This window comes from Bufo bufo, chromosome 3 (genome assembly GCF_905171765.1).
Source record: "Bufo bufo chromosome 3, aBufBuf1.1, whole genome shotgun sequence".
Taxonomy (NCBI): domain Eukaryota; kingdom Metazoa; phylum Chordata; class Amphibia; order Anura; family Bufonidae; genus Bufo; species Bufo bufo.
This window is the reverse complement of record NC_053391.1, coordinates 123038075-123055269: the sequence shown is the minus strand read 5'-3', so window position 1 is coordinate 123055269 and position 17195 is coordinate 123038075. Positions and strand designations below refer to the sequence as shown.

Here is a 17195-nt window from a genome sequence, read left to right as displayed (position 1 = left end):
TTTATTTCCTTTATTGCCAATTGCAAAGTCTACTTTTTTGGTATACACAAAGCACTGTGGAAAGGTTGTCTAAGGTCAGGCAAGCATATGGAAAGCTTTTTTAAGGTTAATAGCTTTAACTTTATTTTCTTGGATTCTTATCTTTTTTCCATCCATGCTGAATACATTTCCTTCTCATCTTCGCTGTAATGTATAGATCTCGGTGTTCATGCCTAAAACAGTTAATGGAACTGAAATGCATATTGAAGAGCTACTCTAATATTGTTTCTGAAAGTGAAAAATAGCAAAAAATATAATTTAGAATAAAATAGCCTTTAAGGCTAACACTTTTTGGCCTCTAATATTATATTACTATTTTTGCCTATATTTGTAGAAGCAAAATGTGTCTAGAGGGCATATGGTAAGCCACCATCTAAAAAGTTTTGTTACCTGAACTTTTGTCACTTTTTTACACTTGCACAAAAACTTTTGTGACAGTGCGATTACTCCGCTGGCCTCTACACTTTCTGGAAAAGGGGGCATGGTGGGGAGAGGGTGGAGACAGAGGCCCTGCCACATTTATCATCTTTTACACCAGTTTTATGGCGTAGAACATCACTGAAATCTATGCCAGCCCCTTAAGGCACACGGATTGCTGTACACTGCATACATCAGGCGCAGCATCCGTACGCCACCAGGCTATGATAAATCTGGCCCTATGAATACGTTTTGGAGCATTTTTTTTATTATTGCATTTTACTCATTCTGGGCTAAAAATTTTTTTTAATTGTACTTTATGAAAAGTTTTCAACAGTTTCAAGTCATACAGCCTTCACCATAGACGATTGCTGTATCTGCAGACTACTGCTTTCTGTTTTACACAATCAATCATGGAGCTACTCTGATGGCTCAATGTGCAGTCCTTATTTCAATACTGAAAGGAAATAAAGTTGCCTTACACATTAGATTAACCCTTCATGGCATCCGGCTCTTTAAAAGATGGCACCCGCTCCGAAGCGGGGAGAGTGCCATAACCACTGGGTGCCTGCTGTTTTATACAGCAGGCACCCTCAGCTAATGTCTGCAATCCGAGTTAATGACAACCGTGGACATTAAACCCCTCAGATGCTGTGGTCAAATGTGCGCTTCCGGATCAGGCTAGGAGATGGGGGAAAACGCTTTGTTCTAATAATGAGCAAGAGTTTACAGGCTCATTATTAGTACATCCCAGTTCAGGCCAGCAGGTGGCAGCGCTGAACTGGGATATAGTGATTTCTGTACAGAATAATGGAATTTGCTCTCTGCATTCTGATTATTACAAAGTTGTGGTCCACTTGGGGACCTAACAAAAAGTAAAAAAGTAAAAAAAAAAATAAGAGTTTTGAAAAAATAATAATATATATAAAATTAAAATCACCCCCCTTTTTCCAAAATCCAAATAAACAATAAAAAAAATAACATCATGGGCATCGCTGCATGCAAAAAAAAATCCTTACTATTAAAATATTTTACAAAAAGTTATACCATAGGGTAAGTGGTGTAACAGAAAAATAATAAAAATGGCCTATTTGCTGTTTTTCATCACTTTATCTTCCAAAAACTTTTATAAAAAGGTGATCAAAAAATTATACACAGCCCAAAATAGTATTAGCAAAAACTACAGAACCTCCCGCTAAAAATGAGCCCCTCCACATTTTTTTTTTATTGAAATGCAAGAAAAACTATACATTTGTGGTGTCACCAGATTCATACTGACCTGGAGAATGAAGAGCACAAGTCAGTTTTACTGCATATTGAACGCTGTAAAAAAAACAGAACACTGTGGCGGAATTGCATTTTTTTTACAATTCCACCCATGCAGAGTTTTTCCCGCTTCCCACTACATCCTATGCAGTATTAAATTGTGACTTTAGAAAACACAACTTGTCCCGCAAAAAAACAAGCCCTTATATGGCTATGTGAACGAAAAAATAAAAAAGTTATGACTCTTGGAAGGCACGAAGAGCAAAACAAAAATGGAAAATCGCCATTCCAGGAAAGGTTTAATGGACTGGCCGACCATCTAATGTCTAAGGGGTGCTCTGACAAATAAAAATTGGGCTGTTGAATTTCAACATGATTGATCCTTTTGTTTTCAGTAAAGAAATTAGTCTGGCAGCAGCTTTCTCCCCATTGAAAACACACTTGTCTGAACCGAGAAGGCATGTGTATGGGGGAGGTGTATCACGAGGGAAAGCTGTTGGCCAACAGCTATCTAAGGCCTGGTTCACACCTGAGCGTTTTACAGCGCGTTCCTACGCGCTGTAAATGCTGTAAAACGCTCAACAGGCAAAAACACATGTTTCCCTATGGGCATGGTTCTCACGCCCAAAGGAGTACAGGAGCTTCTTTGGGACGTATTGTCGCGCGTTCTGTACATAAACACCTCTGTTTTTCATTGGACGCCTCTGTGGTCAATCGCAAGAACGTGTGTTTCCCATTTCCAAAAACGCGCTGTAATACTCCCCGAAAACGTCAGACAAAAACGTGTGTAAAACGCGTGTATCAAATACTCTCAAGTGTGAACCAGGCGTAAAGTAAATACTGTCCGCATCTGTAGTCCTGGTATGTTACATGATGCTAGTACGTCCATTTTAAATCAAACCCCCCCCCCCCCCCCTCACATAATATGCTCCCATAACGGATCCATTGGTTTCTGTCACCCACTGTGGACTTATGTGCAAGCTGATCACAAAACATCTAACCACATGACCACTGCAGCCAATCACTTACCTTTGACCACATGGTTAGTTAGTATCAGCTGCAAAGATATACAGCAAAACCACAATATCCACTGGGAATAGGTTCCAAGCGTATCCCTAAATTTGCAGTAGAAACCAATGGCAGACTATAATGGGGTCGATTGGGGTGGCAGCCCTGGGCCTGACTCTTTTTGGGGGCCCATGGCCGCCCACCATTTTTATAGACCACAAACACATTAGGCTCCAGTGGAGAGCCTGTCTTTATCTTTTTACTGTGGAACGTGCGCCACTGCCCATCTACATTGCCTCAGTCTGTCCGGCACAAGCAGTGACTGACGACAACCTGTGACCTGGACAGGAAGCAATTAAAATTATCGGTGGCAGCAAAGTAAGAGACGAAGATCATCTTGTCCCCCATCATGCCTGTAAGTATGTGTATATACATGTATGCGTATACACTGTATATACATGTCTAGATAAACAGTATATATATATATATATATATATATATATATATATATATATATATACACACACACACACACACACACGTCTGTGTATATACGGTACATGTCTACGTATATAAAGGGGGGGATGTTCAGGGGCAAAAGGAGGGAGGGGGGCCAAAGTTGGGTAAACAGCTTTGGGTCTATGAAGCACTTCATCTGCCTGGTAGCGACCACCATGCACTGTTCATACCTATGATAAAGGAAGAACTTTTTACGACTTATCTTTGGCATATCCAATTTGCCAGAATCCCTGCTCTTCTACATTGGGGCCATTATTAGGCGAGTGGACACACTGGACAAAGCCATGATTTACATCCTGGGCAGGACTGTCTGTACAGTGGTCAATTGTGGTTAAGTGAAACTGCAGTAACTGAAATAGCAGATAGAGACCGACAGGGACCACTGGATCAATGGCATGGAGAGGCAGGTACTGAATGGGTGAGTATTTTTTAAAATCATTTTAATTAATTAAAATATTAAAGATCATCCTCCTGAAGAATGTTTTTTTTTGTGAAAGATCCACTGCATTGGAGGTTAGTTTATTATCTCAGGGCACATTTGGGTCTCATACCAACCATATCATGTTTCCCCATCATTCTGCTGAGGGTACTTTCACACTAGCGTTTTTCTTTTCCGGTGTTGAGTTCCGTCCTAGAGGCTCTATACCGGAAAAGAACTGATGAGTTTTATCCCCATGCATTCAGAATGGAGAGAAATTTGTTCAGGATGCATCAGTTCAGTCATTGAATGGCGTTTTGGACAGAGGAAATACCGCAGCATGCTGCAGTATTATCTCCGTCCAAAATTCCGGATCAGTTGCCGGAATGCCGGATCCGGCATTAATTTACATTAAAATGTATTAGTGCCTGATCCAGCATTAAAAATACCACAATGCCGGATCCGGATGTGAGAAAAAATAGAAACAGATCTGTTTGTCAGTTTGTGAGACTGATCCGCATCCGGATCAGTCTACAAATGCTGTCCGTTTGCATGCAAATTGCCTGATCCGGCAGGCAGTTCCGGCGAACTGCTTGCCGGATCACTCTGCCGCAAGTGTGAAAGTAGCCTTAGGCCTCTTTCAGACGGGCGTTGCGGCAAAATGTGCGGGTGCGTTACGGGAACACCCGCGATTTTTCCGCGCGAGTGCAAAACATTGTAATGCGTTTTGCACTCGCGTGAGAAAAATTGCGCGTGTTTGGTACCCAAATCCGAACTTCTTCACAGAAGTTCGGGCTTGGGATCGGTGTTCTGTAGATTGTATTATTTTCCCTTATAACATGGTTATAAGGGAAAATAATAGCATTCTGAATACAGAATGCATAGTAAAACATCGCTGGAGGGGTTAAAAAAATAATATTTTTTTTTTAAACTCACCTTAGTCCACTTGATCGCGTAGCCGGCATCTCCTTCTGTCTTCATCTGATCTCTGTGCAGCAACAGGACCTGTGGTGACGTCATTCCGGTCATCACATGATCCATCACCATGGTAAAAAGATCATGTGATGGATCATGTGATGACCGGAGTGACGTCACCACAGGTCCTATTGCTGCACAGAGATTAGATGAAGACAGAAGGAGATGCCGGGCTACGCGATCAAGTGGACTAAGGTGAGTTAAAAAAAATTTTTTTAACCCCTCCTGCGATGTTTTACTATGCATTCTGTATTCAGAATGCTATTATTTTCCCTTATAACCATGTTATAAGGGAAAATAATAATGATCGGGTCTCCATCCCGATAAGTCTCCTAGCAACCGTGCGTGAAAATCGCACCGCATCCGCACTTGCTTGCGGATGCTTGCGATTTTCACGCAACCCCATTTATTTCTATGGGGCCTGCGTTACGTGAAAAACGCACAAAGAGGAGCATGCTGCGATTTTCACGCAACGCCCAAGTGATGCGTGAAAATCACCGCTCATGCGAACAGCCCCATAGAAATGAATGGGTCGGTATTCAGTGCGGGTGCAATGCGTACACCTCCCGTATCGCATCCGCGCAGAATACTCGCCCGTGTGAAAGGGGCCTTAACGAGAAAGTGAAAACAGAATTTTAGAAATGCTTGCAAATTTATTAACAAGGAAAAACAAAAATTTGCATGGATGTTTTTTAGATACTTTGCTATGACAATGTAGCTCTGGGGCTTCCCATTTCTCTTGATCTTCTTTGAGATGTATCTACACCTTGATTAGAGTCCTCCTGTGATGTATTTAGTTGATTGGACATGATTTGGAAAGATAAACCGCTGTCTATATAAGATTTCAGAGTTGACAATGTATAATCAGAGCAAAAAACAAGCCATGAGGAGGAAAGAACTGTCCGTAGAGCCATGGATTGTGTGGAGTCACAAATCTGGAGAAAGTTATAAAAATTTGTGCTGCACTGAGTGTCCCAAAAATCAGTGGCCATAATTCTTAAATGAAAAAAGTTGAGCTGGCCACTAGAGATGAGCGAATCGAATCCCACGAAGTAGAACTCGATCCGAATTTCAGGATAAATTCGATTCGCCTAGAAGCCGAATTTCCTTGTGCTTCGTGTCAGCGAATCGATTGAACCTGAAATGGTATAAAAAAAAATATAAAATCAAACTTACCGCCTCCATTTGCTCACGACGGGCCGGCCGCCGCCATCTTGCTTGAATATCTCGTCCAAAATCCCAAGCGGCGCAAGATTACATCCTCACGCCAGCCGGCGTGATGACGTAATCTCGAGTCGCACAGGATTTCGGCCGAGATCTTCAAGCAAGATGGCGGCGGCCGGCCCGTCGTGAGCAAATGGAGGCGGTAAGTTTGATTTAATTTTTTTTTATTGTTATTTTACACTCAGATGTGCGATCATGTATAAAAGCAGCATCTGAGGGGAACAATGACGAGGGCGGTGCTATCGCAGCTCCCTGTCATTGCACCCACTACTTACAAAAAAAGTTCACTTTTTTTGTGAAATTTGGCGAATCAGCTAAATTGAACTTAAGAAATTTGCTCATCTCTACTGGCCACCCCACCAAACTAAGTAATCTGAGGAAAAGGGCCTTGGTAAGAGAGGTGACCAAGAATCCAATGGTCACTTTGACTTCGCTCCAAAGATCCTGTGTGCAGATGGGAGAAACTTCAGGTGGTCAACAATCACTGCAGGCTCCACCAATCTAGGTTTTATGGCAGAGTGACCAAAAAGAAGCCTTTCTTCAGTAACAAAAGAAACACATGAAAGCTTTAAAAAAAGCTACCTAAAGGACTCAGATTGTTAGAAACAGGAATCTCTGGTCTGATGAAACCAATATTGAAATTTTTGTCCTCAATTCTAAGTGTCATACGGAAACCAAGCACTGCTCATCACTGAACAATACTATCCTCAGCGAAGCATGGTGGGTGGCAGCATCATGCTTTAGACGTGTTTGCCAGTGGCTGGGACAGGGAGACTGGTCAGAGTTGAGAGAAAGCTAAATGGAGCAAAGTACAAAGATATTATTAATTAAAACCTAATCCAGAGTGTTTTGGCCTGGAGGTTTACATTCCAACATGACAATGACACTAAGCACACAACCACAACAAGACTCTGAGTAACCCAGCCAGAGCCCTGACTTGAACCCAATCGAACATGGCTGTCCACCAATACAGTTGCAAGAAAAAGTATGTGAACCCTTTGGAATGATATGGATTTCTGCACAAATTGGTAAAAAAATTTGATCTGATCTTCATCTAAGTCACAACAATAGACCCTAGATCCTAGTCTGATTAAACTAATAACACACAAAGAATTTAATGTTACCATGTTTTTATTGAACACACCATGTAAACATTCACAGTGCAGGTGGAAAAAGTATGTGAACCCTTGGATTTAATAACTGGTTGAAACTCCTTTGGCAGCAATAACTTCAACCAAACGTTTCCTGTAGTTGCAGATCAGACGTGCACAACGGTCAGGATTAATTCTTGACCATTCCTCTTTACAGAACTGTTTCAGTTCAGCAATATTCTTGGGATGTCTGGTGTGAATTGCTTTCTTGAGGTCATGCCACAGCATCTCAATCGGGTTGAGGTCAGGACTCTGACTGGGCCACTCCAGAAGGCGTATTTTCTTGTTTAAGCCATTCTGTTGTTGATTTACCTCTATGCTTTGGGTTGTTGTCCTGTTGCAACACCCATCTTCTGTTGAGCTTCAGCTGGTTGACAGATGGCCTAAAGTTCTCCTGCAAAATGTCTTGATAAACTTGGGAATTCATTTTTGCTTCGATGATAGCAATCCGTCCAGGCCCTGACGCAGCACAGCAGCCCCAAACCATGATGCCCCCACCACCATACTTCACAGTTGGGATGAGGTTTTGATGTTGGTGTGCTGTGCCTCTTTTTCTCTACACATAGTGTTGAGTTTCTTCCAAACAACTCACTTTGGTTTCATCTGTCCACAGAATATTTTGCCAGTACTGCTGTGGAACATCCAGGTGCTCTTGTGCAAACTGTAAACGTGCAACAATGTTTTTTTTTTGGACAGCAGTGGCTTTCTCTGTGGTATCCTCCCATGAAATCCATTCTTGTTTAGATGTTTTACGTATCGTAAATTCGCTAACAGGATGTTAGCATATGCCAGAGACTTTTGTAAGTCTTTAGCTGACACTCTAGGATTCTTCTTCACCTCATTGAGCAGTCTGCGCTGTGCTCTTGCTCTTTACAGGATGGCCACTCCTAGGGAGAGTATCAGCAGTGCTGAACTTTCTCCATTTATAGACAATTTGTCTTACCGTGGACTGATGAACAGCAAGGCTTTTGGAGATACTTTTATAACCTTTTCCAGCTTTATGCAAGTCAACAATTCTTAATCGTAGGTCTTCTGAGAGCTCTTTTGTGTGAGGCATCATTCACATCAGGCAATGCTTCTTGTGAAAAACAAACCCAGAACTGGTGTGGTTTTTTAGGCCAGGGCAGCTGTAACCAACACCTCCAATCTCATTTCATTGATTGGACTCCAGTTGGCTGACACCTCACTCCAATTAGCTCTTGGAGATGTCATTAGTCTAGGGGTTTCACATACTTTTTCCACCTGCACTGTGAATGTTTACATGGTGTGTTCAATAAAAACATGGTAACATTTAATTCTTTGTGTGTTATTAGTTTAAGCGGACTGTGATTGTCTATTGTTGTCACTTAGATGAAGATCAGATCACATTTTATGACCAATTTGTGCAGAAATCCATATCATTCCAAAGGGTTCACATACTTTTTCTTGCAACTGTAGTCCCCATCCAACCTTACTGAGATTGTGAGATCTGCAAAGAATCCATATGTGCAAACCTTGTGGCATCATATCCAAGAAGACTGGAGGCTGTAACTTCTGCCAAAGGTGCTTCAAAGTCTTGAGTAAAGGGTCTGATGCTTATGTCAATGCAGTTTTTCCTCTTCAATAAATTAGCAAAGTTTCAAACATTCTACTTTCACTGTAATTATGGGGTACGGCGTTTCCGATTCATGGGAAAAAATAAATAAAAAAGAAACTTTTTTTTATTTTAGTACAAGGCTGCAACATAATCAAAATGTGAAAAAGTAAAAAGGTCTGAAGAGCTTCCGAATGCACTGTATCCCTATGATATTTCCGAAAATAACCAAGTGAGTGCGCTTGGCTATTTTCGGAAGTTCCATAGTGGTGAATGGAAAGCGCACAGAGCAAGAAATGGCCACCTCTCCATTTACCCCTATGGGACTGCTGAAATAGTCGAGCAAATGCTTGGCTATTTTTGGAAGTCCCATAGCAGTGAAAAGTGGCGAGACCCCCACCTATCTGACATTGATGGCATATCCTAACTATATGCCTTCAATATCCCTGATGGGAATACGCCTTTAATTGGAAATGTAATTTAAGGAAAACCAGCATCTCATTGATTGCTTTCAGCAAATCTGCGGCATTTCTTTGAAGCAGTTTCGCAAATGAATCAACATACATAATCTTCAGCATAATTTATCAAGGTTTTCGTATATGATAAACAAAAAATGTAAAGTGTAAAATAAATACAGCATTCACGCTGCTCTGTAAATGTTTGCTGTTTTGACCACATTAAAGAATGACAAACCACCATTGACTGTGTTTGTATAAAAGATATTTACTTCAATTATCACACCTAGGGTGCTAGTGAATAATAATAATAATACATTGTGTGAGATTCATACAGTGATATTGCTTCTCCATATCATATAGGGACCGTTGTACAGTGCTGAGAACAAACATTATTATGGCTACCCAACAAAGACAGAACAATTGCCTGCTGACGGGACCTCTATTCCCACTGTCGCCAGCCATAAAGAACTTGTACTATATGTTTGAACAAATACCAATAAAGAAAAAGCTACAAAAAAAAGAGTCACAGCAACACAACATGGGCTTCTCAAAGCTACGTGTACAAAAATTACACTTTTTTTGGTCAGTTGGGTCTCTCGTGAGGATTTTTGTTTTTGTTTTTTTTTCTTTTTTTCATATTTTAAACTTGTGATCGTGAATAACAAACAAGCTCTAAAAACATCTAAGACTTAATGCAGTACAGAAAAAAATAAAATAAAATAAAAATATATTTAAAAAAATAATAGAATACTGCTAAAAATGTCAGACACCACAATACACCGGGGAACTGAGCTTATTCAAATGTTCTCAAGAAATAAGGATAAAAAAGACAAGTACATCACGTCTGAGTTCATCTTGTGCTGTGTTAGTAGTCAGGGCATTTTTCAGCTGCACCCATCTTCATGGCAAGTAGTTATTGCACAAATATAAGAAGTTAGTTTTAGAGTAACATAAACAGGGACATGAAGAAATGCGTTATTTTCCTCCTTTGTTACAGGTGAATCTTGCCTTTGGATACAAGCCCATATGTCTATCCAAATACAACTGCATTTGTGGTAGACTCATTGCAAAAAATATGAAATGAGGAGAAAATATATATATAAAAAGTACTGCAGGCTGTATTGTCATGAGGTTATGACCAATATTTAGTGTGTCAATGTGTAATTATATAGTGGCAATTTTTTGTATTTTTTAAGCTTCTGTCCAAAAACGTGCTCGTTGCGGAAGTGGAATTTATCTGAAATTGCTGAGATCTAGGTGACAGATAGATGCACATGTGGTAACCAGTCACCGACCCAGAGTAGAGGCGGCCATTATGTGAGGGTCGTAACCTTATGCCTGAGGATAGGAAGCAATCACATTACTATGGGAACACCTCAGTGACGGCAGCAGGCAATCATTCCTCTCTCCGGTCACTAGTAACGGATAGGCTACCTACTCTTGAATATTGGTTGATTCCCTACAATGGCTGCTTCCACCAGTAGTCACTGACAGAAACTCAAGTTAGGCCACCAAAAGCTTAATCTACATGGTGTAGTCAATCTCAGTAGACACTTACTGTAACAATGTAGCAGGGTTAATGTCTTGCAACACAACAATGAAATATTAATGGAATTTAGAAACCAAAACGTTACAATATTTCCTCGTAAAATATAATGAGCATTTGGAAGTCCAGAACAAAGTGCCATTTACCATTTGATACGTCTTAGTATAGCAGAAGATATCTGTCTGGTGTACAGAACAGGTCTCTCTGTCCTAGAATGGTACATGTGGTATATTGCCGTTTCTTGCATCACAACCAGTCCTGAATCTACTGAAACTAAATAGTACAAGAAATCCAACACTTTGAACCACGATATCTGTTGAAAATATTTTCAGGCTCTTAGAGGCATAAGGCAAGAAAAAAAAATTCAAAAAACTGGTTATTGGGCGCATTAAAAATACATTAAGTGTTTAAAGGGTTGTCCAGTTTCGACCCTCCAGATCAAGCTGCAATGAAGAATGGGTAAATACTTACTTGACAGATTCTGCTCGGCTGCTCCAGTTCTCCTGGCCAGGCTTTATTTACCCAGCTGCAACAGTGACGTCACGTCAACAATACGTGACTGCTTGCAGCCAATCACTGGCCTGGGTTCATCTCTGAAACTAGTGATTGGATGCAGTGGTCACGTGTTGTCGAAATGACATCACCACTGCAGCTGGGTAAATAGAGCCCGAACAGGAGAAACAGGGTGGTGGCCCAGGATCTGGCAGGTAACTTCTTACCCATTCTCCATCACAGCTTGATCAGGAGAGTTATTCGGTTTCATCCCTAATATAGATACAAAGTGGCCAGAATGCAGCCAAGGTGTGGCTCTAATGTGTCCCCCCCCCCCCCCCCCCTACAAACTGACATGTGGTAAAGACCAGGCGGTTATTATGGGTAAAAATGATGTTTACCTGCAGAACATGTTTGCAATAACAATGAGCTTGAAAATTGCACCAATTTGTAGCAAAAACACATGTTGGTGCAGTTTCCAGTTGCTATGCATGTCCTCTACCCAGAGAGGTAACCTACAGCATCTTGGCCCCAATGTAAATCTGTAAAGGGCCTTTAACTATGACACATTCATAGGGCTGGGGCAGAGGGACCTTAGGTGTCCACCTTTGGCTCTAGGTACCAGGTAGGACGACAGCACTCTGCACCCTGTCTCTACCCTAATTGATCTATTACCCCACAATGACTAAATGACAAGTGTATTTAACCCACAGGACTGGACATGATGAAGTGAATCTGTAACAAGTGGCGGAGTAGTTTTATGTTTGTATGGTATGTGCTAGTTTTCAGACTACAGAATCTGAAAGCTAGAAATTGTGTTACCATTTTTATTTCAGAATACTGAAGTATCGCAGTGAATAGTACAAGACGACTTGAATAAGTAGTGTTTAAAAATATTTTAAAAACCACTGAAATATTAATTAAAAAACTATTTCCATTTAGCATGTTAAAAATAAAATAATTGGTATCGTTGCATCCAAAAAATGGCCACTATACTAAAATATCATGTGATTTATCCTGCACAGTAAACAGCGTAAAAAAAACGGAATTGTTGTTTTTTTTGTGTCACTTTGCTCCCCCCAAAAATGGAATTAAAATTTAAAAAATTTATCAAAAGGTTACGTGTTCCTCAAAATGATACCAATAAAAACGACAGCTCATCTTGCAAAAAAACGAGCCTTCACTTTTACTGCATAGTAAACGCCGTAAAAAAATAACCCCAAATTACATTGAGTTGCATTTTTTAACCCCCAAAATATCTTTTTTTTTACAGCTTCACAATACATTAATCCCATGGTTCGTTAAATGGTGCCATTAAAAGTTGGGGCGGGAAGAAAAAATGGAAAACGGCATTTCCAAAATTGCCCTGGTCTCAAAAGGCCTTAATCTGGAAGTAAACAACTGCAAGCAGAGATCTTGAACCATCCACAAGGAATTGATATAGAAACTATACTGGAAAATTTAGCAATAAACTGTGAATATGAAAAAAAATTCTGGAGTCTCTGGGACTTGAACCTCATACACAGGCCAGTCGTAAAAATCTCTCATGTATGTGAAAGTTTAGAGAGAAGCATGGTAGAAGCATGCTTGGAGATACTTCAGTGGTCACCATACAGTTATTAGAATGTACATTGAATAAAAATGGACAATGAGATATACAGAGGTACCTGACAATGCTGGAGGATTTTCCCTGTATAGTGTAACAGCAGATAGTAACTCAGTATGGTCCTATACCTTATTGCTTAGTGTTGCTGTAATGCAGTAGTTTTGCTCTATAACTTAGGTGACAAATCTTTAACTCTCCTCATATATACAAAAAAAAAAAAGGGTAATGTGGCAAGTAATGTCTATTTATACAGTGTGCCAGCTGCACAGGTCTATATCTATGGCTGGAAAAGATTATACCGCCCAGAATTACAGTATACACTCTGAGTATGTGGATAGATCCTACATGCATGACTAATTTGTGATTTTTGGTTCATCTACTGTTTAGGACCAGTTTGCATAGAAGACCATAGTCCTGTTGATGTAACACATGGATAGTATGGCTTTATGGGTCTCCTTCACTGTAGCTGCTCTTCTGACATATGGGTGAAATTTTGCAGGATAGTCATCTAAAAGAAACCAATTAAGAAAATCTTGGATGTTTACAGGATGTAACGAATTAGAAGCTTGTTAGCCTAGAGGAGGCTAGCCAGGGTTTAAAGGTTTCCCACTTTGGACAACAATTTGGACATCTATTTCAGTGTGTTCCATCAGGGCATATGGAGGTCATGAAGGGGGTGTTACATGGATGTTCATTGATTCCAATGGGTGTCCTTTAAACAGCTCATGCAGCAGTGTTATATGGGAATTGAGCATTTGCCAAGTGATCTGGTGGGAGGGACACTAAGAAGCACCCCCTTTGTCACTATCAGCTACAGTACTGGTTAGGAGAGTTTGCCCACATGATCTCTACTTTTGTTCTTCTCAATATCCCTGGTTTATTTGGTCCCATTTATAGCCGAGGTATTCTTCAGCTTTCTCCTAATACTGCGGTATTTTTCCCAGCACTTATACTGGGGAACCTGCTGGATCCCATCACAATCAATGGGGATCTGGCGGTGCCGGATACAGTAACTCCAGTAATCTGCTCCTTTGCCGGAAAAGACTACTCATTACATGCAAAGCGAGATATTTCAAGCCCTGTATTTGTTATAATTTGGATGATTATGGCTTACAGTTATGAAACCCCAAAGTCACAATTTTGAGGTACCCTTTGATCAGGGGGTATGGATTCATTAGCTGACTGGAGTGTGACACTTGAAGCCTAGAATATTGAACCTTTTCACAAAACTTTAATTTTAAGCTGCATTAATGCAATTCCTTTTAATTTGCATTGCTGAAATAAATGGACTTTTGCACGATATTCTAATTTTTCGAGTTTCACCTGTATGTATATTCTGTACATGCCTCCAATTCCTTTGGTGGTTTTAGTGACCTACGTGGTAACATGGGCAAAGCCAAGATGAGAGATAGGCAGAATAGGCTGCTGCCTTAGGCCCAACTATTTTTGAATTTCTTTTGACAGCTAGTCAGGCATTAGGTCTCAGTGGCTGGTAACGCTGTAAAACACAACCACACACATATATGAAGGCTGCGTGCACAGGCATAGCATGCACGTTTGCATGTTACTGGGTGCATCATGGCTGCAGGCAGAACGACTATTCAATAGCTATCATGCTGATGTTAAGGGTGTAAAGGTTATTGTGAAACCCCTGCACCAAATTTGTGCCACTACTAAACACAGTTTAAGGGTCCATTCACACATCCGTGTGTGTTTTGCGGATCCACAAAACACGGACAGCGGCAATGTGCGTTCCGCATTTTGCGGACCGCACATTGCCGGCACTAAGGGAATATGCCTATTCTTGTCCGCTATTGCGGACAAGAATAGGACATGTTCTATTTTTTTCAGGATCGGAATTGCAGACCCGGAAGTGCGGGTCCGCAATTCCGGATCGGGGGACGCACGTCGTGCAGCCCCATAGAAATGTATGGGTCGGCAATTCCGTTCCGCAAAATGCGGAATGGAATTGCGGATGTGTGAATGGAGCCTAAAGGGGATTTCATGGGACGTGACTTCTACTTATATGCAAAAGAGAGAGAAAAAATATCTTTGAAACTGAAAGACCAGCACAGGTATCATTTTTGATCATCATGCTCATTATGTCGCACCAGAATTTATTTAAAGACCACGGCTTTAAATGTATATTGTTAAAGGGGAATCACATCTGTGCAAATACTTACAATTTTGGCAAATATATTTTTTACAAATAGGCTTATTTTATACTGCAAAAACATGAACAACCCTTTAAGTGTTCAGATGGGAAAAAAATAACTTTAAAAGGAGACAATATACAGTAACCTAATTGACTAGTGATTATCAATTGGTTCTACTACAAATACAGCAAAAATCTGCTGACAACATTTTTTTTTACTTGCCCTTTTTGCCTCTGAGCCTCTTTTTTTGTAATTGGTTTTCTGTATTGTTCATCGAGAATTTAATCTATCCTTAACCTGAAGTGCTACTGCATCTTACCAATGCATGTAAAGAGCATTTTATATTTTACTACACTCTTGTATAACAAATGTGGTTCTACACATTAAAATGTTTCTACTAAATAATACAAAGCTCATTGAGGTTTAGCATAGGGAGTACGGTTTTATAACAACACTCCCATCCCCTATAAGATAAAGGATTAAAACATAAAAATAAAAAAAAGATATATTATTAAAACATAAGTAACAAATGCACCAAATAACGTCATCAAAAGATGCTGACCTAAGACACAATGTTTCAATGATACACGATAAGATCAAAGAAAAAAAAAAATCTTTAAATCAATAATATACAGTATGACAACTACATCTTGTAAATTATACCCAATACTGCCGGCAGTCTATTCCCTCTAAAGAATATTTGCCCCCGTTTTCATCCCTTCCTAACAATCAGATATAAAAATACAGCACCTATAAATAAGCAAAAAAATATATATATACTGAAATCATCTATTGTTAGTTTTTAAGATATGGCGAGAAACGAGCCTAGTTCAGCAAATCTTGTCGAAGCCATAGCAGATAAACCAGCTTATTGAAAAAGGTGGCAGTAATGCACTCTATGTGTGCACAAGTACATAAGAAAATACACAGACTTATAAAATTGCATACACGGGTATTCCCACACGTCTCTGTTCTCTCTCACACACATATTGACAGCAAGAAGGAAGAGGATACAAATTGGATATGGGTGTCGTACTTTGAACGAGAACGGACAGTTGTCGGAAAGATTGCTCGGGGGCCACAAATGCCGTCTCGTCCAATGGTTATTTTGGTTCTAGATTTGTCTATTTACACTGTATTATGTCAGAGTTAAGAGGTTGCTTTGTTTTATCTTTTTTTTTTCTATATTTTTATTATATTTTTTTATACATAAAAAGTTTATAATTAGACTGCATTTAAAATGTCTCTTTCTCTGCATCCAGCTGGCAGCATATTTGGTAATAGTTGAACGTATTTTAAAAAAAGTGGCCTTTTGTAAAAGAAAACAAAATTATATATATACATATATATATATATATACGTGTGTGTGTGTGTGTCGGTATGTAGGGAATACTGTAAGGATGTATAACAGTACATGTCTGCCATTCCAACTTGTACCCTTTTACCCTCCCAAAATATGAGGTCTGATCAGCGTGCTCTGTGGTTAGAGGTTAAAAAGCAGATTAGAAAATACCTAAAATTCAGATTTTTTTTTTTGTCCTGATTTGGCCTAAAATGGAGTGTAATAAACAAATCCTGGTCTGGAAAAGACCATAATTAGTTAAAGCTATGAAACAATGTGCACTGGATACCTAGTTTCACTACCAAGAAAACACTACATCAGCTACCACAAATTAAAATAGTTTCCTGATGTGACTTTAGTTAGAAAATATGTGGATTGGTGTATTTCTTTTATTTAAAGTTCTGAGCAGGTTTTTTTTTTATTCTTTTTTTTATTTTTTTTTATTTTAACTTCTTGAAAATAGGATTCCAAACTAGTGTGTTTAGAGTCAGATGACTGTGCAATCTCTTGTGGCAACTGAAACACCTACTAAAAAGGAAAACCAAAATGATAAAAAAAGGACAACCTTTTTTTTTTTTCCTGAAAAATCTCCTCCTTTTCCTGGTATAAGAAGATCATAGTGTATTATCGCTCTGCGGCATTACATGGCAGATAAAAAGCCCCCATATATTTTGTGGGTTCAATTTTTTTAGCTTTTTTTGTACTTTTTTTTTAAGCCCACACTAAAAAGGTGGGCACAAGGCAAAGCTGTAAGAGTTATTCCAGAAAGTGTGAAAATCACTTGGGTAATAGTAAAAACACTTCAGGTTACAAAAAGCTTGACTACATATTTCAGTTTTCGTCCTCGAAAACACAACATAAAATTGGGCTTAATGCTCCTTTTTTATTCTATATGCACCTTGGCCTATGGCGTTTTTGCCCTGTGGCCTGCAGGGCGGTAAGTGCGCAATATGATATAACCAGTGAGAGGTCCAGTTTAAAATCCCCAGTTTGCTGGAACAGGGT

At 39.7% G+C, this 17195-nt stretch overlaps 1 protein-coding gene and 1 long non-coding RNA gene across 2 annotated transcripts in view; one reads left to right on the top strand and one right to left on the bottom strand.

The window, feature by feature from the left end:
- CUX1 (cut like homeobox 1) overlaps positions 1 to 17195 on the bottom strand; it is a 357714-nt gene that overhangs the window by 45118 nt on the left and 295401 nt on the right.
- On the top strand, positions 9276 to 16142 carry LOC120994740. The gene is made up of 2 exons (XR_005777465.1): positions 9276 to 14382; positions 14689 to 16142. It is a non-coding gene; the product is annotated as an uncharacterized LOC120994740 (long non-coding RNA).